General features: G+C 44.8%; 1 long non-coding RNA gene across 1 annotated transcript; it reads left to right on the plus strand.

Moving 5' to 3' along the window:
- The first annotated feature begins 2,992 nt into the window (after positions 1-2,992).
- On the plus strand, positions 2,993-25,506 carry LOC128564942 (uncharacterized). The gene is made up of 3 exons (XR_008374176.1): positions 2,993-14,444; positions 15,353-15,434; positions 24,053-25,506. It is a non-coding gene; the product is annotated as an uncharacterized LOC128564942 (long non-coding RNA).

Here is a 25,506-nt window from a genome sequence, read left to right on the forward strand (position 1 = left end):
ACTGTGCAGTTTCCACGCCCAGGGCCCTGGGCCACAGGGCCTTAGGCCTCAGAGGGAAAGGGCCAAGGACCTGCATGGAATGGGAGCCCAGGGTTGCCCAAGAGGCACAGCCCTGGAACTGGATCCAAGAATGTGGGGGGCTAGAGTTTTCTGGCAACTTCTCAGCAACACCACATTATCCTGCCCTTGTATAAATCCGGAGCACCACATTTTCTTACCCTTTTCACTCTCTTCTTCTTCCTTGGGAAATCCAGGGTCCTTTTCCAGACTGCTATGTACATGTCTTTGGAAATTATAGTGTTGAGCTGGCTTCAGAATAAGACAGGGAGGAAGGTCACTGGGGAGACCAGTGACTTTGGTTGGACAGGCTGTGAAGAAGGGCTTAGAGATAGGGCCTTGTCTCTGGAATCCAGACATTGCCACTGGCCCCTTCTTGTTCTTTCCCCTCCAACCCAGAGCCCCTAAGCAGGCTGCCAAGAAGGAGCAAGCTGCGCCCACCCACACAGGCAGTACAGGCCCATCATTACCCAACCCCACCCTGGGATCCAAGTCGCTGGGTTCGCTGCTGTTTTCTGGAACAACTTGTTTTGATCTAGAGAAATGTGCTGACACACTAGCTGCCCTGCTTTCATCCTTAGTCAGGGTGGAGGTATTTTTAGCCTTATGTGCAAAGCAAGAGGGTAGAACTAGGCCCAGTGTATGTCCACCATACTGTGGCCACAGCCTGGGCCTCTAAGGGAGGATGGAGATAACCCCTGTGTGGTTTTCTACCCTTAACTCATCTCCCTTAAATACATTCCTTTCTCAAGGAAAACAAGCTGTGTGGAAGTGAGAGGCCACCAGAGCTTCTACATAAAGAGCCTCTGAAACTGTGCCCTTTTGTCCTTCGAAAGCAAGGGTGGCTGGGGCAGCTCCCAACACAAGGGCACAAAGGAGCCTTATTTCCCTTTGTGATGGAGAAGCTATGCTTTATAGAACCCTATGCCTTGTGTGCCGCTAGTTTTTATTCTTTTGAAAAATAAAATCTCGGGGCGGCACCTGTGGCTCAGTCGGTAGGGTGCCGGCCCCATACACCGAGGGTGGTGGGTTCAAACCCGGCCCCGGCCTAACAGCAACAAAAAAATAGCTGGGTGTTGTGGCGGGCACCTATAGTCCCAGCTACTTGGGAGCTGAGGCAAGAGAATCGCTTAAGCCCAGGAGTTGGAGGTTGCTGTGAGCTGTGTGAGGCCACAGCACTCTACCAAGGGCCATAAAGTGAGACTCTGTCTCTACAAAAAAAAAATAATAATAAAATCTCACATAATTTGTTTCTGGGATTTGGAGATGATATATGAGAATGAGGGAGATTTTGAGATCAAAGGTGAAGAAAAGCAAAATGAGATGTCAACTGGGTCCTGGGAACAGCCCTACTGTGGTGACTACCTATTTCTCAGACACCTTGTCAGACAAATAAAATACTGGCTCCACAGCACCCAACTGTCCCAGTTTTCCAGAACATTCTGAGAGGCAATTTCCAGAGCTGTCCCACCCCAATCCACCCCTGGAAATGTTAAGAACAACGCTGACAAGGCAGGTGTAGAAGGGTGAGCTGACTGGCTTAAGCAGAGCTGGGCTAAGTAGCGCCCGTAGACAAGCCTGGGCTTCCCACCTCATCCATCTTCCCTGCTGAAGGTCAGATGACACACAGTCACCAGTTTTCTGGGAACCACAGGGAGGGGTGCAGCGCTGAGCCCCACCCTTCCTGTTGATGCCATCTCACAGACTCGAGGGAAAAACAACTTCACCAGATTCCTCCCAGTGGCCAAAGGAGCCTGTTGTCAGGGTGTTTTTGTTTAAGGTGTGGGTGTTGCCATGACTTCCTGGCAGGAGTTTGCCAGATGCCATTTTCAGTTCTGGTTACTTGGACCACCAGTGTCCCTTTCCTACTTTACAGCTAAGCCGGGGAGGGTCGAATGGACGTCAGGAGGATCCCTGAGGTTGCCAGCGGGATGTCCGGAGAGGCCAACTATGTTTTTCAAAATCTTCACAGACACCCAGGCCTTGCCTGGCACGGACCACCACAAGTGATCCCCAGATTTGCTTATAAGACCCACACAGGGCTTGGCCTGCTCGAGTGGGCAGCAGCGCTTCAGACCCTGCCCTGAGGCAGTCACAGGCTCTAAACTGACCCATCAAGATCAAGTGCGGGTTAATAAAAAAAAAAAAAAATTAACTTTTCTCCCCACTCCCCCATCCAAAAGTAAAATCAGTTGAAAACCGATATACCCTTTGGCTATGTTACCAGGAATTACTTGTTTTCAGCACAAAATCTTGCTTTTGTATTATTTTGCAATAATTAAGTGGCCTTATTCCATTTAGTACATCACGAACACATTTCACTGAGTATTCAACCCCCAGCGGGGACGTCTGTTCTTAGGAATATTCCACTCTCCAGGCCCCTGGCAGCAGAATAACAAAACCATAAAACACCGCCCGCAAAGAGACAGCTCAATCGGAGCTTAACTTGACACCACCTCGCTCCGCACTTTTTAAAGGACACAACAGAGTTTCCCAGAGGAACTGTAAGCAGGGTCCAGAGGGAAGGACATCACATTTCCCCTTCGGAGGGTCGCACTCAGGGTTTAGCCCCTGGACCGCCCCGTCCCGCCCCAGCGCTGACGTCACCGGCGGAGCACGAGGCGGCGCCTCCGCCCCGAGTCACGCGCTCGCCCCCGCCACGCTCCACTTTGCGGCTAGAGAGTGATGCGCCCACTGCAGAGATCCCTCCGCCACCGCCTGGAATTTTCCAGTCGCGCTGTCGGCCCTTTTTTCTGCTCTCGGCGGGGCGGGGTGACCTGAGGCGACCCAGCAGCTGCAGTGCCCTTCGCCCACTCTGGAGAGCGACCCCCACACCCCACCTCCCACCTCCTCGTCTCTCCGCTCCTCATTTATAGAACTGCGCTAACATCCCTATCCCATCACCAACACTAGGAGAAAGGAGGACTTTCTGATACCATCCACTTTCCCAATATGACCTTGAAATCTGTCCTCCATTCCAGGAAGTGCGGATAAACTGGGAAATTTGAGGGGGTGGCCCTGTCTCAGGCGGGTGAGGGTGGGACTTTTTTCCAGTGGCTGTGGAGGAATCGTCCCGTTGAGAAGTGCACTGAGTGATGCGGCCAGGCCTATAAAAGCAAAAGTTGTGTCCTGTCCCACAGGAGTGAGCGACAGGGAGGGCTGCTTACCTGGGCGTAGCTGTGGGGGAGGAAGTGGACAGTTTAGGGTCTCAGAGGATATATGTGGGAGATGACCGAGTTAGATGGGATGGGGGCTGTGGGGGTGCAAGGAAAGTTGAAAAGGAGACCAGATCTTGGGAGGACTACAGTGAGGCAGGGTGCTTGGAAATTGGCCATAAGAACTCATGGGGAGGACGGCAATTCTCTAGGCGGGCCCTGCTTGTGCTCGACGGGGGGGACTTCACCTGTGGAAGGGCGCTGCTCTTCTATGGAATGAGGGAACCCCAGGGCCCTGGTTTGTGTGAGAGGAGGATGGCAGGAAGAGGGAGGAGGAGTGGGGGCACTTGATGCCCTGGGAGTAATCAGGAAGGATGGCAGATGGCCTGGGAGGGCCGACCTTGATCTTGTCATACTAGCAACCCCCTTTTTTTCCAGACAGAGGGTTGTGAACCGGCCTGGGGTGAGGCTCTGGTCTTGTGGAAACTGAACTTAGCTATGCTGGGCTGACATCTTGGGCCCAGGCTGGTATGTAATTTTGGCTCGGCCTGTGGAGCCCCGGGTCGGAGGTGAGGGGTGGTCTAAGGAGTGATGCCGGAGGTAAGGTGCCATCCTCCCCTGTTACTGCTGTGGCACCTAACGTGACAGGCGGGGCTGCTGAAGTAGAATATGTCTTGGGGCAACATTGACCAACGCTTTATTTTCCAGGTGGCAGTGCTCCCCTTTGGACTTTTCTCTAGGTTTGGTGCTAAACTCTTCCGTGAGCTCACTCTACCCCTCTCCTCCTTTTAATTCTCTCGAGGGTATCCATTCACTTAAAGTGTTTCTCCTGGTAATCTGGTAAGCCTGGGGATGTGGCTTGAGCCAAGTGGCTGTATTAGACGGTACTGTTGGTAATGGCCGAGTTGGACAGGCTCTTCCCCTGAGACTTGGGGCGGTATGGGTTGGTGTTGCTTGCCTTCTAGAGGGTGGAGATTGAATGTGCACCTTTGGGTGGGCCCACAGGATGGTTCCACCTGAAAGTTGAAAAGATGCCTCATGGACCGTGGTTTGTTGCTGTAGTGTTCATCATGGCGAGCAGATGGCACCAGGAGAAATGGAGCCCCTGGCCAGTGTGAGTCTAGCAGTGCAGGAGGGGAGACAGACCCTGGAGGAGAGGAGAGAGCCCGCCTAACTGCGGATTGCATTTCCAGAGCTTAGGAGGAGGAAGTTCTCCAATGTCATGTTTTCAGGCCTTGCTCCAGCCCCATATTTAGGAGGCCACCATTTAATAGGTTTTCAGATGAGCTTGCGAGGGGGCAGTCCTAAAAAGTCCAAAGCAGCTGCATCCGGCTTGCGGGGCCGTCGGCTTTGAATGAATGTATGTTCCTGGAGCACATGAATGCCAGCACGCACCTCCTTCCCCCATTTCCTTGGGGTAAAGGTTTTCAGATGCTGCATCTTGAGCCTCCAGCCATACTAGTTCTGTGTTACATGCTACGAACAGTGTTTGCTTCAAGAAGATTCTTAAGCTGTAGAACATTTTAACGTTGATACCACCGCAGAGTGATGTCCCATAGATGGAGCTTGCAATGGAGCCCAGTGACCTCTCACCTACCACCTACTTGCCTACCTACCTGTCTTGGTTGGAGGAATTCTTAGTGCAATAATAGAACTTGGGTGTTGGGGAAGCTGTTTGATTTTAAACGCCTTAAACGGGATGTAGTAGATGAAGCAGGATTTGAAATTAAGGGGGTCAATGTGTTGTGCTAATGTCTGGGGGGAGTACAAGTTGGTAATGTCCAAATTCTGTGTGTTAGGGCTGGCAGGTCTAGACTAGGCAATGCAGTTGCATTACACATTACTAACAGAAGGAAATGGTGGGTGTAACAGTAGTGATCTTTATTTCCTGCTTCATTATACAATTTTATTTATTGTTAGCAATGGCATCTCACCATGTTGCCCAGGCTGGCCTCCTGGGCTAAAGCGATCCTCCTACCCCAGCCTGAGTAGCTATGTCATAGCATCCCACTCAACTCCATTTTTTTAAACTTGAATTTTACTTGACTAGCTTTCAAAGTATTCTGGGGGATTCCAACAGAAGGACCCTGTTGTAGGAGTTACAGAAGGTGGAGGGCACAGCATGGGCACTGGTGTTGGGAGGGGTGGGGGTGAAGAAAGGGAGGGTTGGTTACGTATATGAGGGCTGTCCAGAAAGTATCCAGCTATGAAATACAAAAAATACAACAGAGGGTTGGGGTGTTAGGGTTGTGTGTTGACACCCCTAATGCCAAGAATTCTCTGGAATTCTGGGGAATCTAATAAAGCTCCTGGGTTAACAAAATACTATAATAGTAATAGTAAATTGTTAGCGTTGGTTAAATTACCGTTTGAAAACTTTTTAAAGTACTTAGACCTTTTAAATGTAAGGTGAAAAAAGCAAAATTGTTTTGCTTTGCTGTGAGGTGGGAAAGACTCCGAAACAGTGTAACTGAAAACTTGAATCATTAGTCACTTGAAAGATGGTGTCAAACTTGGATCAGCAGATTAACCTCCTTTACTGCTCTTTACAAACTTCATATGTATGAGATTTTCAAGAATATTAAGTCTTGGAAGATTTCTAAATGCCTAAATTGTAGGCTTTTAAAGTATTTAAGTGAGCACCTAATATGAGGTTGGATGGACTCTTCTTTAATTCATATTTCATCACATATTTTGAGGTAGAAATTTCAAGCAAAGTGAAAATAGTTATTTTGAAGGAATTTTGTATATAAGTTGTCTTTTAAACACATACTTTGTCTTTTCTGTGTTTGGGCAGTATTAACAATGGCAAAAGTTTTGCCCTGCTTACTATTGTCTTCAAATCATAGTCATTGTAACAAGGAGGACCAAATAATCTGGTGATCACTGTAAAAATTACTGTAATACTGGGTAGCAAACCGAATCCATGTACATTTGCTAAGGTTAGAATGAATAACCTATTGTATTTTTAGTTTGAGTGTTTGCTTTTTAAATGATCCAGGATTGGGGGAAAACTATCAACCAAAAATATGTTGACATGGTAGTTCAATTTTTAACCAGTGACTTGCGTGTGATAAAATTACTGTCGTTGGAATTTAAAGTGTACTTAGTCATGCATGTATGGGGAAATACTCTCTGGTATGCTGTTGTGAAATTGAAACTGTAAAAATAGGTGGTTAAAAAGTACTTCCATGTTTCTCTGTATGGTAAGAACTAATTCTGTTGCATCATGTACCTAATTACTAATCATTTTTCTTCCCCTTACAGCACAAATAAAGGTTTGAGTTCTGAACTTAATTAGAATTGTTGTATTACTATGTTACATTTCTCAACCCCCATCAAGTTGCCTTCATGAAGAAGTTGGATATATCTTCTTCATACTGTAGATTTAGGTGTACATTTGCTAGCTTCTAGAAATCGAGGCCATTCAGTAGAGCGCAGTAATCTCAAATAGAGGTGGTACATTCTCAAGGCCTGCATACTGGTGGGTGGAGAAGGGGATGTTGCTCACTGTTGGGAGTTGGTAGTGATTGAGGGAAATGTGAACCACTCAGCCAAGGAGGGTGAGTGTCTGGGTGGGGGGACTACTTGGACTATGGTATCTTAAAACATGACTTGGTTACATTTCCAAGTGGTGCTTATTTTCACTTGTTTAGGAGAAACAGTCTAAAGAATAGAATGAACATGTAATATGTATGTATTTCCATAGTTACAGTCTTTGGGAAGCTGGAATGTATCTGGGACTTGGTACAAGCACGTGAGAGTTTGGCATGAATTTTTTTCTCGGTAAATGACTGAAATGGGCTTCCTTGTGGTATGTTAAGCAAACAGAAATAGTGCAAAGGGCACGAGTAATCTGGACTCTGCCTCGTGGCTTGTACATGGATTCTGTGTCTTGGGTGGGGGATGTGGCAGCAGCGTTTCGACTGGAACTGTTCTGTACTTGTACTTAACACTGCTATGTTAGCTCTTTTGATCTGTAAGGTTTTGTCTGACAAGAGATGGATTTTTGGCTCAGAGTAGAAACCATTTCCAGCCCATGTAGGGCTGTTGTCATCCTAGCTCTTGAGTGTGTCTTGTTTGCACTAGGAAGAGGAGATCACGGTGGTGGCCAGCAAGCCTTCTGTCTGGGGCTCCTGGCACTGGCAAGAGTGGGCACTGCGGTGTGCGGGTTCCAGGATTCACTCCCTGCTCACCACCCCTCTCCACCAAGCCTCCTTCCCTGTCTTCCCTCTTTGCCTTTTGACACAGAACCTCTCCACCTTACCTGGTCCTCTTTTCAGAACTCCAGTTCCTCCTCTTTATTTATTTATTTATTTATTTATTTATTTATTTATTTATTTATTTATGTATTTAAGACAGAGTGTCATTATGTTGCCCTCAGTAGGGTGCTCCAGTTCACTGGAGAAGACCTTGGGGCTGGCCGGTGGTGTTTCCCACATGGGATCCTGGTTTGTTGCTTCTCCTGGGAGCCTCTGAATATGTGGGGTTTGTACCTACAGTAGCAGATCTGGGTTCTAATTCTGACTCTGCCACTTGGCAACTTTGTGACTGAGAGCAGGTTCCTCGTTTGTGAAACGGGGTGAATGAATGTGCGGGGCACACAGTACCTCCTCCCTGAGCTCTTACAGTGAATTCTTTCTCTGTACCCCTTCTTTGCCTCCTTAGTTACACAGCATCAGGTCTAGCCATTTCCTCCTGGTTCCTTCTTCCAGTTCTCCAGCCACCTGCGTGCCTTGCTCTGGGCCTTTTATGCAAGGGATCAGTATGTGTTATTCCGTCAGCTCTGGTTGTATGGTTAATTGCATTTCCGTTAACATTTCCCTGAAATCAGCAGAGTCCACAACCACATGCGAAGTGTCTTATTCTCAGGGTCCTTCCTTCTCCCTCAAGGATTCTCTGGATGGGCTTCCAGAATTCTGAATGTTCTGAAATTGTGTGTGTGTATTTTTCTGTGGCAAGGTCACTTTCATCAGCTTGTTAAAGAGGTCAATGCCTCAAGAAAGGATAAATGAATGTATTATTTTATTCCAATGAGCTTGTAGGATACTTAGCTAGTCTGTAAGATTAAACAGTGTTTTGACTATTTTAAATTGTGCTACTGTGAGCGTTTCTGTAAATTTGATGTACAGGCATCTTCCCGAGGGTGGCACAGCACTGCTCCCTCAAAATCGTACATGTCCTCTCGTGGGTGTATCCATTTGCCTAAGTAGTTGCTAACATCAGGTTCTTTCAATTTTATTTATTTGTTGCTACTTTAAAGAGAATTGTGAAATACACATAAAATTTACTATCTTAATCATTTTAACCGTACGGTTCAGTACTGTTAACTTATATTCACATTGTGGATATTCCCGGGAATAAGTATATTCACACTCCAGAACTTTTTCATCTTGTGAAACTGAAACACTGCACCAGTAAACATTAACGTCTCCATTCCTCCTCCCGGCAGCCCCTGGCAACTACTATTTTTTCTACTTTCTGTTTCTGTGAGTTTGACTGGGTGCCTCGTGTAAGTGAAATCATGCAGTATTGGTCTTTTTGTGACAGGCTTATATCGGTTAGCACAGTGTCCTCAAGGTTCATCTATGTCGAAGCATGTGTCAAAATCTCCTCCCTTTTTGTAGGAGCTGAATGATATTCTGTGGTATGTGTATCATTTCATGTATCTGTGGATCTGTCAGTGGACCCTTGGGTTGCTTCTCCCTGTTGGCTGCTCTGTACACGTATCATTATTATATTTACAATATGATGCTGTGATGTACAAACATAATTCTGAGACTCTGCTTTCAATTCTCTTGGGTATACAGCCAGAAGTGGTGTTCATATGGTATTTCTATTTTTAATTTTTTGAGGACCCGCCATCCTGTTCTCCATAGCAACTGTACCGTTTCACACTCTCACTAACAGTGCACAGGATTCCAAGTTCTTCACATCCTTTCCAACACTTGCGTCTTAATAGGCAGGTAGTGATACTTCGTTGTGCCTTAGATTTTTCTGATGATTAGTGATATTGAGCATCTTTTCATGGGTTTACTGGCCATTTATACATCTTCTTTGGAAAAATGTCTGTTCATGTCCTATGCCCATTTTTAAATTGGTTTATTTGGTTTTTTTGTTATGAACTTAACAGAATTCTGTGTTCTGGATAATAACCCCTTATGAGATATCCAATTTGCAAATATTTTCTCCCATTCTAAAAGACTGCTTTATTACTCTATTAATTGTGTTTTAGTTTTAAAGTAGTTTTTAGTTTTGAAGCACTTTCTTTTTGTGTGTGCGTGTGGTTTTTGGCCGGGGATAGGTTTAGTTTTTAGTTTTGAAGTAGTCTAGTTTAATCTATTTTTACTACTGTCGCCTGTGCTTTTGGTGTCATATCCAAGAAATCTTTGTCAAATCTAATGTTAAAAGGTATTTATTCTTGTTCTTTAAAGTATTTTAGTTGTCTTAATCTGTGTTTCTGTAATTGGCTATTCTGACTATTTTACCACTTGATTTACTTTCTGTATTTCTCCTCTCTGACCTTTCACCATGTGAAATTCTCATTAACTTTGTGGTGACCACAACTTCTTGGTATAATTGGGACGGTATGATTTGCCAGTCATGATGGTCAAACTTATTCTCTTTTTTTTCCATATTATTGTTGGTGCAAAAAATATTATATAAAGTCTTTAAAAATCAGTCTGAAAAGTCTAATAATAATGAAGTCTAATAATAATAACTGATAAGTCTCTTGGATTTGCTTCTGATTACTTTGTCTTTACTAGCTAGATATGTGGTCCCATAATTACTATACTCTCCTCCATTGAAATTCTTATTTATACTGGTGAAGTTGAAATAGCAAATTTGTAATGAGTAAATACTTTCTTTGCTTTTTTGCTCCAGGAACATCTATATTAGTTTCTTAACATTACCTGTCTAGATCAATTTTGGGAAATTTTATTTTTTTTATTAGTTTTTATTTATTTATTTATTTATTTTTATTAAATCATAGCTGTGTACATTAGTATGATCATGGGGCACCATACACTTGGTTCATAGATCATTTGACACATTTTCATCACACTAGTTAACATAGCTTTTGTAGCATTTTCTTAGTTATTTTGCTAAGACCTTTACATTCCGCATTTACTAGGACTCACATATACCCTTGTAAGATGCACCGAATTTTGGGAAATTTTAGGCTGTGGTTTTAGTTGTTTCTAATCAAATACAAAGAAATTTAAGTTACTATTCAGTATGTTTTAAAATCTGGTAAGTGGGAGCTGCAATACTCTAAAGCAAGAATATTCTCTCTCCTTGTTGAAGCTGGAGTACACAGAACTGAGTTAATCATTGGTTTATGACATAACATGGCTTTCTTTTATTTGCTTCCTTGTTTTCAGGATCTCCTGTTCAATATAAAAACTAGGACAGCAGAGGCAATAATTTCCCTCTGCTTAGGTGGTCTCCCCGCCCCTCCTTCCACTGCCTTCCCTTACACTGAGATCATCATCATCCTGAATCCTGGGTTTATTTTTCACTTACTTTCTTTTCATATATCCTTTAAAAAGAATCTCGTCTAAATGTGTTTTTTCAAAGTACAGGTTTTATTTTTGTTGTTTTTACCTTTATAGAAAAGCTATTATATTATATGTAACCTTTTGAAACATTCTCATGTAATATGACTTTAAGATTCATCCCTAGCCTGGTGTGTAGTTCATTCAATTTGCTTGCTGGATAGAGCCTGTCATGTGACCAGGCCACAGTTAATGCATCAGTTTTCCCATTGATGGCCATTGGGTTGCTTCTCTTCTTCTGTTAAGTGTCATTATAGATATGTGGGTGCTCTCATTATGCAGAATTGAAATGTGACTGACAGGTTTGTGCAACCAGCACTCTTCCCTCCAAAGAGAACCAGTGTTAGCTGCTGCCTGTGTTTCCTGAAAGACCTTTTACTATTCATTTCATTTGTATCTGAAAGAGATGTTGCATTGTTTTTGTTTTCTACATAAGTGGTAAATTACTATTGTAGGTTATACATTATTAAATAGTTGTTTTCATTTTGGTCAGGACATTCATGCGGGTACATATAGAACTGCTGTCGTTTTTTTTTTTTTGTTTTTTTTTTGTGGATTCTGGCCGGGGCTAGGTTTGAACCCGCCACCTCTGGCACATGGGGACTGGCACCCTACTCCTTGAGCCACAGGCGCCACCCAGAACTGCTATCGTTTTTTTTTTTTTTTTTTTTTTTTTTTGTAGAGACAGAGTCTCACATTACCGCCCTCGGTAGAGTGCCGTGGCCTCACACAGCTCACAGCAACCTCCAACTCCTGGGCTTAAGCGATTCTCTTGCCTCAGCCTCCCGAGTAGCTGGGACTACAGGCGCACGCCACAACGCCCGGCTATTTTTTTTTTGGTTGCAGTTTGGCCGGGGCCGGGTTTGAACCCGCCACCCTCGGTATATGGGGCCGGCGCCTTACCGACTGAGCCACAGGCGCCGCCCTGCTATCGTTTTTTTAAACTGCTGCCTAGTATTTCCTTTCCAGGGCATACCACAAGTTATTTGTCTGCTATTGATGGATATTCACACTATTTTTTATCTTTCGATATTAGAAACAACACCGTGTGATTATCGTTATACACAGCCGCTTATGCACAACACCTGAGTGTTTTTCAGGGTGGGTTACAGAAAGCAAAATTGTTGGGTCACAGGATGTGGGTCAGACATTTTACTATATTCTGTCCTGCTGCCCTCCTGAGGGGGCATACAGATTTGCATACTTGAGTATGTGAAATCTGTTCATATTTTCTTTGATGCTCTATATATGGAACTTAAATTTCCACTAGTTGCCACCTTTGGTCTGTCACGTATGCACAGTGACTTGCTGAGTCTTTAATTGGAAAAGTAGATTCTTGTTATCTGTATGAATTTATAACATTTGTGGGCTTAATGCTGATCGGGCCCTCAGGGTCCATGACAATGTAATAATTTATAATTTCGTCATGGGGTAAGTTTGAAACATTACTCACGTCATGGGGTTTCGGGGACACTCAACATCATGTTCTTCTTCCATGTCATACCGTGGCTTCATTTTCTGCTTTTCCCTGCATTGCACAATTCTTCTGAAGAAACAAAAATTTTGCAGATTTTGGTAAGTCCATGGCTAATGTTAACATTACTTACTGTTGTAAAGGCTGGGACTGTGGAGTGTACGTTTGTGACAGTTTATAAATCAGTAGTCTTGTATTTAAATGCAGACACTACAGAAAAAGGCAATGTAGAAGATCAAAGTTCCTCTATAACACCCTACCTCTAAGATAACTGCTAATGACAACTTCATCTGTGTCCTTCAGATATTTTCCCATTATGAATGTATTAAAATTTATGCTGTGATTATTCTCTGCTTTAAATGGAATCATACGTGTACTATTATTTTTATAATTCCATGAGTTTAATTTTGTGCATGTCAGTGTATTTATTTTAACCATTTTCCTACTGATGGCTTTGAGGCTATTTCTGGAGTTTTCTGGCCTTACAGAGTATTGCAGTAAGCTCCTTTGAACTCTTGATCGGTTTTCTGAGGCTTGTCTGCGGCAGGCCCAAAGGGGCGGTGAGGGCTCTAGCTTCCACTACTCGGCCCAGGACATCCAGTTTTGTAAGGTGCCTTGAGAGCTTCTTTTGCCAAAATAGAATAATGCTGCTGTGTTCTCCTTTTGTGCCGCTGAATTCATTGAAACTGTGGTGGCTACAACCACTTGTCCATACCAGAATTTAGTATAAAATGGCTTCTGACTTAGCACCAAACAGTAATGGATCCTATGAGTTCTAGCATCTACTTTCTGGTGTTATTTCCCCAGGCAAGGTAAAGAAAGTATCCTAGGAAAACAGTTGTAACTGGGCGGCGCTTGTGGCTCAGTGAGTAGGGTGCCGGTCCCATATGCCGGAGGTGGTGGGTTCAAACCCAGCCCCGGCCAAAAACCACAAAAAAAAAAAAAAAAAAACAGTTGTAACATTTGTGAAAAGTGGTATTTAATTATGTGGTTTGTTTATTTTAGTCTCCCTGGGTAGAGAGCCCTGGCATCATAGCTCACAGCAACCTCAAACTCTGGGTCATTTTCAGTATCTGTTTTGTCTGTTGGCTCCCACCTGGTGCCCTGGTGGGGAAGCAGTGCTGTCTGCTTCTGCCTGTCCGTGGTACAGCCGGGGCTCCCTTCTGGGCCCAGTGCATTCTCTCTTCTCAGAGGGGACACCTAATGCCAGGAGCACAGAGTGAACCCTGCTCTGACTCCTATTTGCTTGCCTCAAAAGGTACACTCATAGGGGCATGGGAAGCTGAGCATTGGGGACAGCAAGGCACCACTCCAGCCTCGCATCTGCCTGTGCCTTACGATCTGGAGAAGGCAACAGTTGAGTTCCTTACGCCCTCAGCCTTCAAAATGACCACGCACTGTCCTCCTTACTATTCTATACTATTCTATCAATGTGGCAACTGTGTGTGACCCACCATCTGTGTGTCAAAGCAAGGTCTTGTCTCAGCCTCTGCTCCTGTGGTGACATCAAAGGCAGATGCTTCCAATTTATTCCAGATTAAAAAAATGTTCAAAGTAATACCTACACATGTTCAGACTTCAAACCCTGTAGTGATACAGGGATGTCTTTCTCTAACCCCCAGCCTCCCTTCCCACAGAGACAACTGTCATGGCCAGTTGCTGGAGTTTCTTTCTGGAGAATTCTACACACATATAAATCTGTAGACGTCCGAGTATATCGCATACCCTGTCTTGTACTGTGATGGCTCAGTTAACATATATCTGGGAGAGCACTGCACATCTGTATTTTTAGTCTACATTGGTCTTTTCAACATCTGCGTGGTAGCCATGTTTCTAGCAATTTTTACTGTATATAAGGCTATACTCAGTAGCTATCTACGTGTGTGTTTATGTACCTGGGAAAGTATATCTGTGGGGGGGAGTTTCCTTCAGAAGGATTCTGGGTCACAGTATGAGTAGATTTCTAGATATAATGGATGCTACCAGCTTGCCCTCTAGGGAGACTGCTGCACAGACATTTCTCCACACCTCCACCAACACTGTGTTATTTGTTTGTTTGTTTGTTTGTTTTTGTAGAGACAGAGTCTCACTGTACCGCCCTCGGTAGAGTGCCATGGTGTCACACGGCTCACAGCAACCTCTAACTCTTGGGCTTACGCGATTCTCCTGCCTCAGCCTCCCGAGCAGCTGGGACTATAGGTACCTGCCACAACGCCCGGCTATTTTTTGGTTGCAGTTTGGCCGGGGCTGGGTTTGAACCCGCCACCCTCAGCATATGGGGCCGGAGCCCTACTCACTGAGCCACAGGCGCCGCCCCACTGTGTTATTTGTTGATGTGAGAAGTGGAAAATGGTACAGTTGGAATTATATTTTTATTGGATTATATACTTATTAATAACAGCTCTTTATCTATTAAGGGAATTAACCATTTGACTGTTCTGTTGGAAATGCTTTCCTGTTTTTTACTGATTTTTTTTTTTTTGTAGAGACAGAGTCTCACTGTACCGCCCTCGGGTAGAGTGCCGTGGCGTCACACGGCTCACAGCAACCTCTAACTCCTGGGCTTCCGCGATTCTCTTGCCTCAGCCTCCCTAGTAGCTGGGACTACAGGCGCCCGCCACAACGCCCGGCTATTTTTTTTTGTTGTTGCAGTTTGACCGGGGCTGGGTTTGAACCCGCCACCCTCGGCATGTGGGGCCGGCGCCCTACTCGCTGAGCCACAGGCGCCGCCCGTTTTTTACTGATTTTTAAATCATGGTAATATTTTGCTGTTCAGAATTTTAAATCTGTATGTACTCAGCAATATTTTCTTTCATGGCTTCTGGATTTTACTAATAGTTCAGAAAGGCTAATATAGCTGAAGATTTTTCTTTTGTTAAATCCTATCTTTTGTCTTAGTTCTTTTAAGTCTTTATTTTTATTTTACGTTTAGTGAATTTACCTGGACTTAATTTTGGTGTAATGAGAGACTTGAGGATAGTTAACCTGTTGCCGCTGCACCATTTACTGATTAACTCAGCTGTTCACTATCAGTCTCTCCATTCACATACTTACAAACTGTAGTCCATATGTAGTAAAGACAGCCCTACCTCATTCTACTTTTCCAGAAGTTTCCTGGCTATTCCTGCATGTTTACTTTAACCTTCCCTACGGTGTCTCCATGCTGTTGTCTTCCTGTGTGAGAATAAGGTATGTCTTTCCATTTACTTGTATTTGTTTGATTTGACTTTGCATTATAGGGAAATCCATGGTCATTGACACTCATCTGGGTCTGCCTGTTTGGTGTCTAGGTGTCCTACCCTGCCATCATAGAGTACTTTTATTCATTTTTTGCACCGCCTAATGGTTACTTGTCACACCGACAGTGTCCCATTCAGTGGTCTTTGCAGTTGAAATGCTCCTATGCACACTGTCTTGCCAAAAATGCCAAGAAGTTTATGCACACTCAGGTTGGAGAATGAACTGTGCCCAAAATCACATTCAGGGAACTGGGGCAGGGAGCGTTTGCTTCCTGAGCCTCTGTGGCTGTGTGGCTGGCTCTCTCACTGGGAAGTTCTGTGTACCCGGCATGTGTAAACGGAATCCTGCTCTAGTGATCAGCACTCGAGCCTCGTGTTTAACCTCTGAACTGCCTTTTCTTTTTTTTTTTTTTGTGGTTTTTGGCCGGGGGTAGGTTTGAACCCGCCACCTCCGGCATATGGGACCGGCGCCCTACTCCTTGAGCCACAGGCGCCGCCCATGAACTGCCTTTTCCTGCTGTCCACAACCTGCTGGAACTTTCTACAAAATGTATTGCGTGTTTTCCTGCCTCACTAGAGATTGTACAGAACCGAATTTGCCATTTCTTCGTTGTCTCAAGGCCACCATTGTGAACCAGAGAAGTCTGCTTGCCTTGGGGTCACTAAGGTGGGGCCTGTCCCTCCCCAACTCACTAGCACAGTCACTAGCATGGCCATCCTGTTAGAGCAATGGTTCTCAACCTTCCCAATGCTGCGGCCCTTTAATACAGTTCCTGTGGGTTGTGACTCACAGGTTGAGAACCACTGTGTTAGAGGTTTGCTGTTCCTGTCCCAGAATTGGTCTTCCCTTTTACCAGGCTAACTGTACGCTAAACCAGAGGCAGAATATTAGAAGCAAGATGATCCCAGCCTTTAGTGTGGTTACTTTAATATTTTACAGGTAGGTCAGAGGTGGCCTGTGTCAGCTTCAGAAAGATGTGTGTGGGCATTTTTTTTTTTTTAATCAGATATTGTTCTGTTTTCTAATTAGGATTTTGTTCTGACTTTTTGTTGAAATAAAATAGGGTGAATTTCTCTGTTTGCTAAAACATTATTGTGCATAAATCTGTTTCTTTCTTTAAGGTAATTTCTTAGCAGTGAAATTACTGGCCCAGAAAGTGTGACAGTTTGAAAACTTTTGCCCTAGTTACATGCAGGGTACGGCCAATGCTCCCCAGCGGGCGACCAACCTTGATGTCACCATCTTTGTTTTTATCTTTGCTGATCTGAAAGCAGGAAACAGTACCTCAATATTTTAATTTGCACTTTTTGATTCTGTGAAGCTGAATGAATACTTGTGTGGGTGAGCTGATCTGCTTGCCTGCTTTGTACTTCACTTGTATTTTCATTGCTTGGTGAAAACTCTCCGTGTTAGGGACATTTACCCTTACCACAAAATGTTCTTTGTGTTTGTAGTTTGCTTTCTATGTGTTGGATCTTGCTGATGATTTTTTTTCTTGCTGATGATTTTAAATTTTATAATCAAACCTATCAATTATTATTATTACAGTTTCATATTTTGGTGTTAGGTTTTATTTTCTGTTGATTACCTTATGGTTTTGTTTTTGACACTAAACTCTTGAATCCATCTAGAAGTTGTCTTGGTGTACAGTACGAAGTAGGAATCTGATTCATTTGTTGCAGAATGGCTAACCAATTCTCCCAACACTATACACTGAATAATTCTAATTTCTATTCTGACTTGAAATGCCTCTAGTTAATTATCAGCTAAATACTTTAATATAATTAAAGTTATATTAAACTTTAAAGTTATATGTTAAATATACTTTAAACATTAAAGTTATATGTATCTGGACTTTCTAGTCTTATCCACCATATCTGTCTTTCCTTATGCCAATCCAGTGTTCTAATTATTTGAACTTTATACTGACTAATTTTAATATATGGTGATATAAATCCCTGTCATTCTTTTTAAAAGTATTTGGATTTTTATTGGAATTTCATTACATTTATAAACATTATGATACTGAGAATTCTCATTTAAGAACTGGTATCCTTGTTTGCTCAGGATGGGATGATTTTTATGTCTTTTGGGAGCACTGGACTGTTCATATGAGTTATGTATATTTATGAAGTTTGTTCCTTAACATGTAGTATTCTATTTTGTGGTTGGATATGTTTTTCTTTTTTCTTTTTTTTTGAGACAGAACCTCAAGCTGTTGCCCTGGGTCGAGTGCCGTGACATCACAGCTCACAGCAACCTCCAACTCCTGGGCTCAAGCGATTCTCCTGCCTCCACCTCCCAGCTACAGGCGCCCGCCACAATGCCCGGCTATATTTTTGATTGCAGCCGTCATTGTTTGATGGGCCAGGGCTGGATTCGAACTCGCTAGCTCAGGTGTATGTGGCTGGCACCTTAGCCGCCTGAGCCACAGGTGCCGAGTCGGATAAGTTTTTCTATTAAAATTTCTGATTATGGTAGTATATGATAAGGTTTGTTTTATATATACTTGCAAATAAATATGCTGAAGTTCACTCTTAGGATCAGTTGGAAGGCAGTATAGCATCTTGGCTACAAGTGCATGTAGCATGTAACAGTACTTTACTCCTTTTTATTGTTGAATAACATTCCATTGTATAGATACACCCCCATTTTGTTTATCTACTCATCATTTGCACATTTGGATTATTTCTGCTTTTTGGCTATTATTAGTAGTGCTGCTGTGAACATTTGTGTACTAGTTTTTGCATGATGTACGTTTTCAGTGCTCTTTGGTACTACTTAGGAGTAGAACTACTGGGTCACATGGTAACTGTGTGTTTAACTTTTTGAGGAACTGATAAATTGTTTTCCAATGCTGCTGCACCATGTTACATCCCTATGAAGGGTTCTAACTTCACATTCTCATCTACACCGGTTATTATCTGACTTTTTAGTTACGACCATTCTATTGGGCATAAAATGGTATCTCGTGATTTATATTTGCATTGCTCTCATGACTAATGATTCAAGCACCTTTTCATGTGCTGCTGGCCATGGGTATATCTTTTTTGAAAAAGTATCTGTGCTGATCTTTTGCCCACTTTTTAATTGGGTGTTTTGTCTTTATTATTAAATTACAAGGGTTCTTTATATACTCTGGATTAGAAATATGATTTCCAAGTATTTTCTCCCATTCTGTGGGCTGCATGTTTTTGATAGTGTTCTTCGACATAAAATAAATTTGTAGTTTATTTTATTTATTTATTTAGAGACAGAGTCTTACTTTGTTGCCTTCAGTAGAGTGCCATGACATAGCTCATAGCAACCTCAAACTCTTGGGCTGAAGCAATTGTCTTGCCTTAGCCTCCCAAGTAGCTGGGACTACAGGTGCCCGCCACAACACCCGGCTCTGTTTTTAGAGAGGACCAGGGGTGGGTGGTGGGAGAGACAGAGAGGGCAGGAGAAGTCTCGCTCTTGTTTAGGCTTGTCTTGAACCTGTGAGCTCAGGCAGTCCACCTGCCTGGGCCTCCCAAAGTGCTAGGATTATAGGTATGAGCCACTGCACCCGGCCTGTATTTTAAAACTGACTTGATTTAAAGGGAAAAAGTGACTGGCTGTACTCAGATATGACAAACTCAAGGTATTGTATGAAGGATTAAGGTTTGGGGAAATCCCCCCCTGTGAAACAACAGGTGTTTTCAGGCAGAGAAAATGGTGCAATCCTTAAATGTGAAGTGGACGAGAAGTGTTGCTCTGTGTCCGCCACCTGCAAGAGATGCTGGGTCATGGGAAAGAGTGTCCATTTATTAGATTGCTCAGAAGTTGTTGATTTGCTTTTTAAATCATAATAGATCGGGCGGCGCCTGTGGCTCAGTCGGTAAGGCGCCGGCCCCATATACCGAGGGTGGCGGGTTCAAACCCAGCCCCAGCCAAAACTGCAACCAAAAAATAGCCGGGCGTTGTGGTGGGCGCCTGTAGTCCCAGCTACTTGGGAGGCTGAGGCAAGAGAATCGCTTAAGCCCAGGAGTTGGAGGTTGCTGTGAGCTGTGTGAGGCCACGGCACTCTACCGAGGGCCATAAAGTGAGACTCTGTCTCTACAAAAAAAAAAAAAAAATCATAATAGATGTTGGATGTATTCAAATGTCTTTTCTCTATCTTTTGAGATGAACATTAGGTTTTTCTCCTTTCATCCTCTGAGATTAATTTTATTCTATTGATACTAATGGAATATTAAGCCCTCCTATGATTTCTGAACCTATTCTTCAGCCTGGAGTTTGATTCTGTTGACACTCAAGAAATGAATTAGAACTTGGACTTCAGGGTATGGTCAGGCACGTTTTGGTATCAGAATATCAAGAGAGGCAGAGACCACAATCTCTGCGGTTATGAATGAGCACAGCCTTTAGCCAGACTTGGTTTCTAGTCCCTGCTTTGTCATTTGGTAACACATGACTTTGGCCAAATTTCTTAAATTCCTAAAGCCAGTTTCCTCAGGTAATGGATGAAATGGAAAGAATATAGTATTAGAACAAACCTGACCGTTTGTGTGAAGTTGAAACCAGTTGTGTCTTGCAGGAACTTGTGAGTGAGGGGAGCTGCAGTGTCTTGTCCATTTTCTGACAGGGAACATGAGGCCAGTTCCCAGCGCTCTGTGCGCTCCTCAGGCTGTATAGCCTGAAGTGTCCTATGACAGCAGCTGAGCTGACACTTTGTGAGGTTCTATGGTTCTCTGAAAAATTTTCAAGTTCTTCCAGTGTTACTGGGCTATTCCCAATATTTCTTTCTTATTATAAAAAAAAAATTTTTTTTTTCAAGACAGAGTCTCACTCTGCTGTCCTGGGTAGGTTGCCCTGGTGTCATATAGCTTACAGCAACCTCGAACTCTTGGGCTCAAAGCGGTCTTCTTGCCTTAGCCTCTGGAGTAGCTGGGATTACAGGCACCCATCACAACACCCAGCTAACTTTTTTTTTTCTATTTTTAGTAGAGATGGGGTGTCACTCTTGCTTAGGCTGGTCTCAAACTCCTGAGCTCCAGCGATCCACACAATGTGGCCTCTCAGAGTGCTAGGATTATAGATGTGAGCCACGATACCCAGATCTTTTTTTTTTTTTTCAGTTTTTGGCGGGGCTGGGTTTTGAACCCACCACCTCCAGCATATGGGGCCGGCACCTTACTTCTTTGAAACACAGGCACTGTCCAATCTTTATTTTTTTAAGAGACAGAGTCTCACTTTGTTGCCCTCGGTAGAGTGCTGTAGCATCACAGCTCACAGCAACCTCCACCTCTTGGGGTTAGGCGATTCTCTTGCCTCAGCCTCCCCAGTAGCTGGGACTACAGGCACCTGCCACAACGCCCAGCTATTTTTTTTGTTGCAGTTTGGCCGGGGTCGGGTTTGAATCCGCAACCCTCGGTGTTTGGGGCTGGTGCCCTACTCCTTGAGCCACAGGTGCTGCCCTGAATAGACTTTTTTGTTGTTGTTGTTGCAGTTCGGCCGGGGCTGGGTTTGAACCTGCCACCCTCAGTATATGGGGCTGGTGCCCTATTCACTGAGCCACAAGTGCCACCCCCCCTTTTTCTTTTAATATTTATTTATTTTTATTTATTTATTTATTTATTTTTTTGGTTTTTGGCCAGGGCAGGTTTGAACCTGCCACCTCTGGCATATGGGACCGGTGCCCTACTCCTCGAGCCACAGGCACAGCCCGTGAATAGTCTCACTCTGTTGTCCCAGGCTAGAGCGCCTAGACCAGGTGGCGGGCCACATGAAGCAGTGTGAATTGTATTTGTTCCTGTTTTGTTTTTCACTTCAAAATAAGATATGTGCAGTGTGCATAGGAATTTGTTCATAGTTTTTTGTTTTAAACTATGGTCCGGCTCTCCAATGGTCTGAGGGACAGTGAATTGGCCCCCTGTTTAAAAAGTTTGAGGACGCCTGGCCTAGACTTTCAAGGAATATATTTCATTGGCTTTTACAAAGAAGCAGTTTTAGTTAAAAGAAGCAGTTTGACTGCTTTCATTTTGTAATTTATTTTTATTTATTTATTTATTTATAGAGACAGAGTCTCACTTTGTCACCCCCAGTACAGTGCTGTGTCGTCACAGCTCACAGCAACCTCCAGGGGAGTCTCTTCTCTCAGCCTCCCGGGCAGCTGGGACCACAGATGCCCACCACAATGCCTGGCTATTTCCTTGTTGCAGTTTGGCCAGGGCCGGGGTTTGAACCTGCTACCCTTGGTATATTGGGCTGGCACTGCCCTTGTCATTTATTAATTTCTATTTTATTTCATTCTTTCCTTGGTTTTTATTTTGTTGCTCTTTTTCTACAGTCTTGCTTTGCATGCTTGATTCATTCCTATTTTTGTTTTTTTTTTTTTTGGCCGGGGCTGGGTTTGAACCCACCACCTCCGGTATATGGGGCCAGCGCCCTACTCCATGAGCCACGGGCGCCACCCCGATTCATTCCTGTTAAAGATTGCGTACTTTTAGCAGTCAGGATAAGGGAAGGTGGAGGGTGGTGGTGGAGTCTGTGGTCTTTTTTTTTTTTTTTTTTTTTGTAGAGACAGAGTCTCACTCTATGGCCCTCGGTAGAGTGCCGTGGCCTCACACAGCTCACAGCAACCTCCAACTCCTGGGCTTAAGCGATTCTCTTGCCTCAGCCTCCCGAGTAGCTAGCACTACAGGCACCCGCCACAACGCCCGGCTATTTTTTGGTTGCAGTTCTGCCGAGGCTGGGTTTGAACCCGCCACCCTCGGTATATGGGGCCGGCGCCCCACCGACTGAGCCACAGGCGCCGCCCAGGAGCCTTATCAATCTTGCTCCTGTTGCTGAGGTCTGGAGCCTCTGTAAGGAGGCTACTGATGCCACCCAGGAGGATGTAAGGATTTCTGTGGTAACCATGGCCTAGCAGGCACATGTGGCACCCAACAAAGGGATACAGTGAGCTGCTTCCTCATTCCGTAGTTTGAATTTTGAACAGTTGATCTGTCAACATCATCCATAGCCAGACACTGAGCTGGTCCCCACAGACACTGGCATTCAAGATGACTGGCCTTCGAGGTCTTTCCATTCTCACTGGGAAAGGCCCCAGATGGTGATTACACTAATCATGAGTTAAGACAGTTGTGGGTAGTTTCGAAGGAGTGTCATGCAGCCCAAGAGTGAAAACGGAACCCTAACCTTTGCGCTCTAATCTAAAGGGTAGGAGGACCACAAGGAAGAGCCTTCCCAACCAAGAGAAAGGCACACAGAAAGCCTCAGGGCTGTGAAGAGACTGGCTGGAAGGAGTGCAAGGTGGGACAGGCGGGGCAGGGCCAGACCCTGGCCTGGCAGGCCACCCCTAGGGTTTAGGAGATGACCCCTCGGTCACATGAAGGCCTCCCTCTGTATTTAGGGAAAGACTTTGTTGATCATACTTCCTATATGTGGTTTCAATCCTGATGTATAATTTGACCTTTATTATTTAAGAGTATGCTCTAAAATTTCCCAGTGTTTAGAAATTTTTATGTTTTTAACTATTGTAGTCCATTTCTGGTATAATATGAATGGTTGTCTGAGGAAGAGGTCTGTACAGTTTCTACTTTTATGAATGGACTGGCTCTGTTTCTTCATTGCTTAAGTGTTATTTTTTTAAATGTTCCATGGCAGTTGAAAAGGTATTCTCTGTCATGATCTACATCTAGGTCAGTCATTTCTGATGTTTTTGGTCAAATCCAAATCCACTTCATCCTGTGTAATGAGAAGTATGAGTTACAGTCTCACCACCACTTCCGGGTCTCTTTTGCCCCTGTGGTGGCCTATAGGTTTGCTGTCTGCGTTTTGATGCAGGGTTATTGGTCCATCAAGATTCCTGACAATACAAACAACCCTCCTCTGTGCAGTGCTTTCTGCTTGGAATTCACCGTGTCGGATATTGACAGTGTAAACCCCACCTGTGTGTGCACGTGCTCAAGCGCACACTCCTGCAGTCTTGTTTGCACTGAAGTACCTGTGAAGGTTACTTTCAACTGTTGAATTCATAACTATATTTCATTTCTGCTTTTTGCCCATACACAGGTGTTTATTTCACATGGTTGTGATTGGCAATTCAGGTGATGTTAGGTTATAAGTACTCAGCCTGACATAATCCTTCTGGTTAAGGTCCTGGGGCATTCCAGGGTATGGGCTTTCACTGCTGCCCAGGCCATGTGGGCCAGTTCCAGCGTTTGTGATTATAAATTGTGCAGTCACAGACACCTTTGGGAGACTCCCTTTTATAACTCAAGGCTGCTTTGGGTTTGCAGTCCCCATGGCCCAGATGGAAGGGGCAGTTGCTTGATTCTGCCTGTACTAGTGCCTGTACAGTGCCCTGTGCCCTCCAGATGGCTCTCAGGGGCCAGTTTGAGCGCTGCTTTTTCCCCTCAGCCCTGCCAACACCAACCTTTTTAACTTTTGCTCATTGAGTCTGCAGTGGCTCCTGGTAGCCATTTTAATCCACTCCCTTTAGCCAGGTGTTTCCCTGTGTCATCACCCACTGGGATTCTCACAGTACACACCTGAGGCTTTTTGTGCTAACGTGTTGAATTAACTCTTTGCTCATCTTGCAGAGTTGGTTTTGACCACCCCCATTTCTGAGGCTTTGTAAAGGCCAGAGCTTTGTTGCTTCAAGAGCAGGTTGGGACTTAGATGACCCTGCACATTTCCTCTCTGCTGCTGTGATAAGTAAGTGCCTGCACTTCGTGGTGTGTTTTGGGGGGAAGCGGGAGGCGAAGCTGAAGGGTAGTGTGAAGGGAGACAGGGACACTGGCAGGAGGAAGATGAGGGAGGGGGCAGAGGCAGTGGGCCCACAGGCCACCTGCCCTTTGTGGGGGCTGAGGCTAGGCCCACCTGGTGGTCTCTGGACCTTGGAGGGGTGTGTGTTTGTGAGGGAGAGAACTCACTCTGTTTAGAGTCCTCAGAATAAGGACTTGGATCTCAGCTGAGCCTGACACTGTGTGCCCCCAAGCAGGTTACAGCCCTCTCTGAGTCTCAGCGTCTCATCTGGACCTTGTTATGAAGGGGCTTCTGAGCGTCTCAGCACTGGCAGGAGTTGGTCCATGGGCTCTTCTTCTGTGATAGGCTGAGACAGGACTCGTGGACAAGGACCCACCATGGCCCAGGGGAGGCAGAGCCTGGGTCAGGAGCAGGGATTGCTGTGGGGAGTGGACTTTGAGGGTGACCTGGGGGCAAGTACTGGCCAGGGGTGCAGGGTGGGCTTCATGTACCTCTTGCCTCTGGGGCCCTGGTGACTGGACCTATCCTCCCCAGGTCAGTCCAGTGAGAGAAGAGACTGGTGGGAACATGATGCTTCTAACTTCATTTTCAAATAATGGCAGTTCCCAGGAAGGAGTCTGCAGCTGACGGTCTGGCCAAGGGATCCGAGGACAGAAGGCGAGGGAGGTGGCGTGTCTGTGGACATCAGGTGGCCGGGGCCCAGCTGACCCAGAGGACCATCAGCATTTGAGCTAGGCCAGAGTGCTAGAAGTTTCCCCTAGTTCTTAGATTTCCTGTTCTGATGAAAAGAATTTTGCCTTTCATCATATAAGTGATCTGCATAGAGTTAAAAAATTCAAGCCATGGACATAAAATGAAAGTAACTCCCTCTCCCTTTACCTATCCCAGCCCTCCTACACAAAGGTGGCCTCTCAAGTTTCTTAGAATCTTTCTGGAAATTTCTATACACATAGAGAAACTGGTTATGACTGACACTTCCCCGAGAAGGAGCAGGGCTGTGACTGGTAGTTCCCTTTGCTGGTCTGACGTCATATGCTCCTGTAGTTGGGATGTGAATCTGGCGCAACAGGAAACACATGGGCTTGAAGCTGGGGACATTGTGTCCCTGCTATGCCTTTGCAAGAGCTGTCAGAGAGGCAGGTGGTGAGCCTGGGAGGGAGAGAGGTGTGGAGCCGCCGCAGGTGTTTCTTTTACTGAATGCGGCCCATGGCCGCGCTCAGGTTTTGCTTTTCACCTTTCAGTCTGTGAGAAAATGAGCAGGAAAAAGCAAAAGGCGCTGGTGGTGGCA

Source organism: Nycticebus coucang, chromosome 14 (genome assembly GCF_027406575.1).
Source record: "Nycticebus coucang isolate mNycCou1 chromosome 14, mNycCou1.pri, whole genome shotgun sequence".
In the NCBI taxonomy this organism is placed as follows: domain Eukaryota; kingdom Metazoa; phylum Chordata; class Mammalia; order Primates; family Lorisidae; genus Nycticebus; species Nycticebus coucang.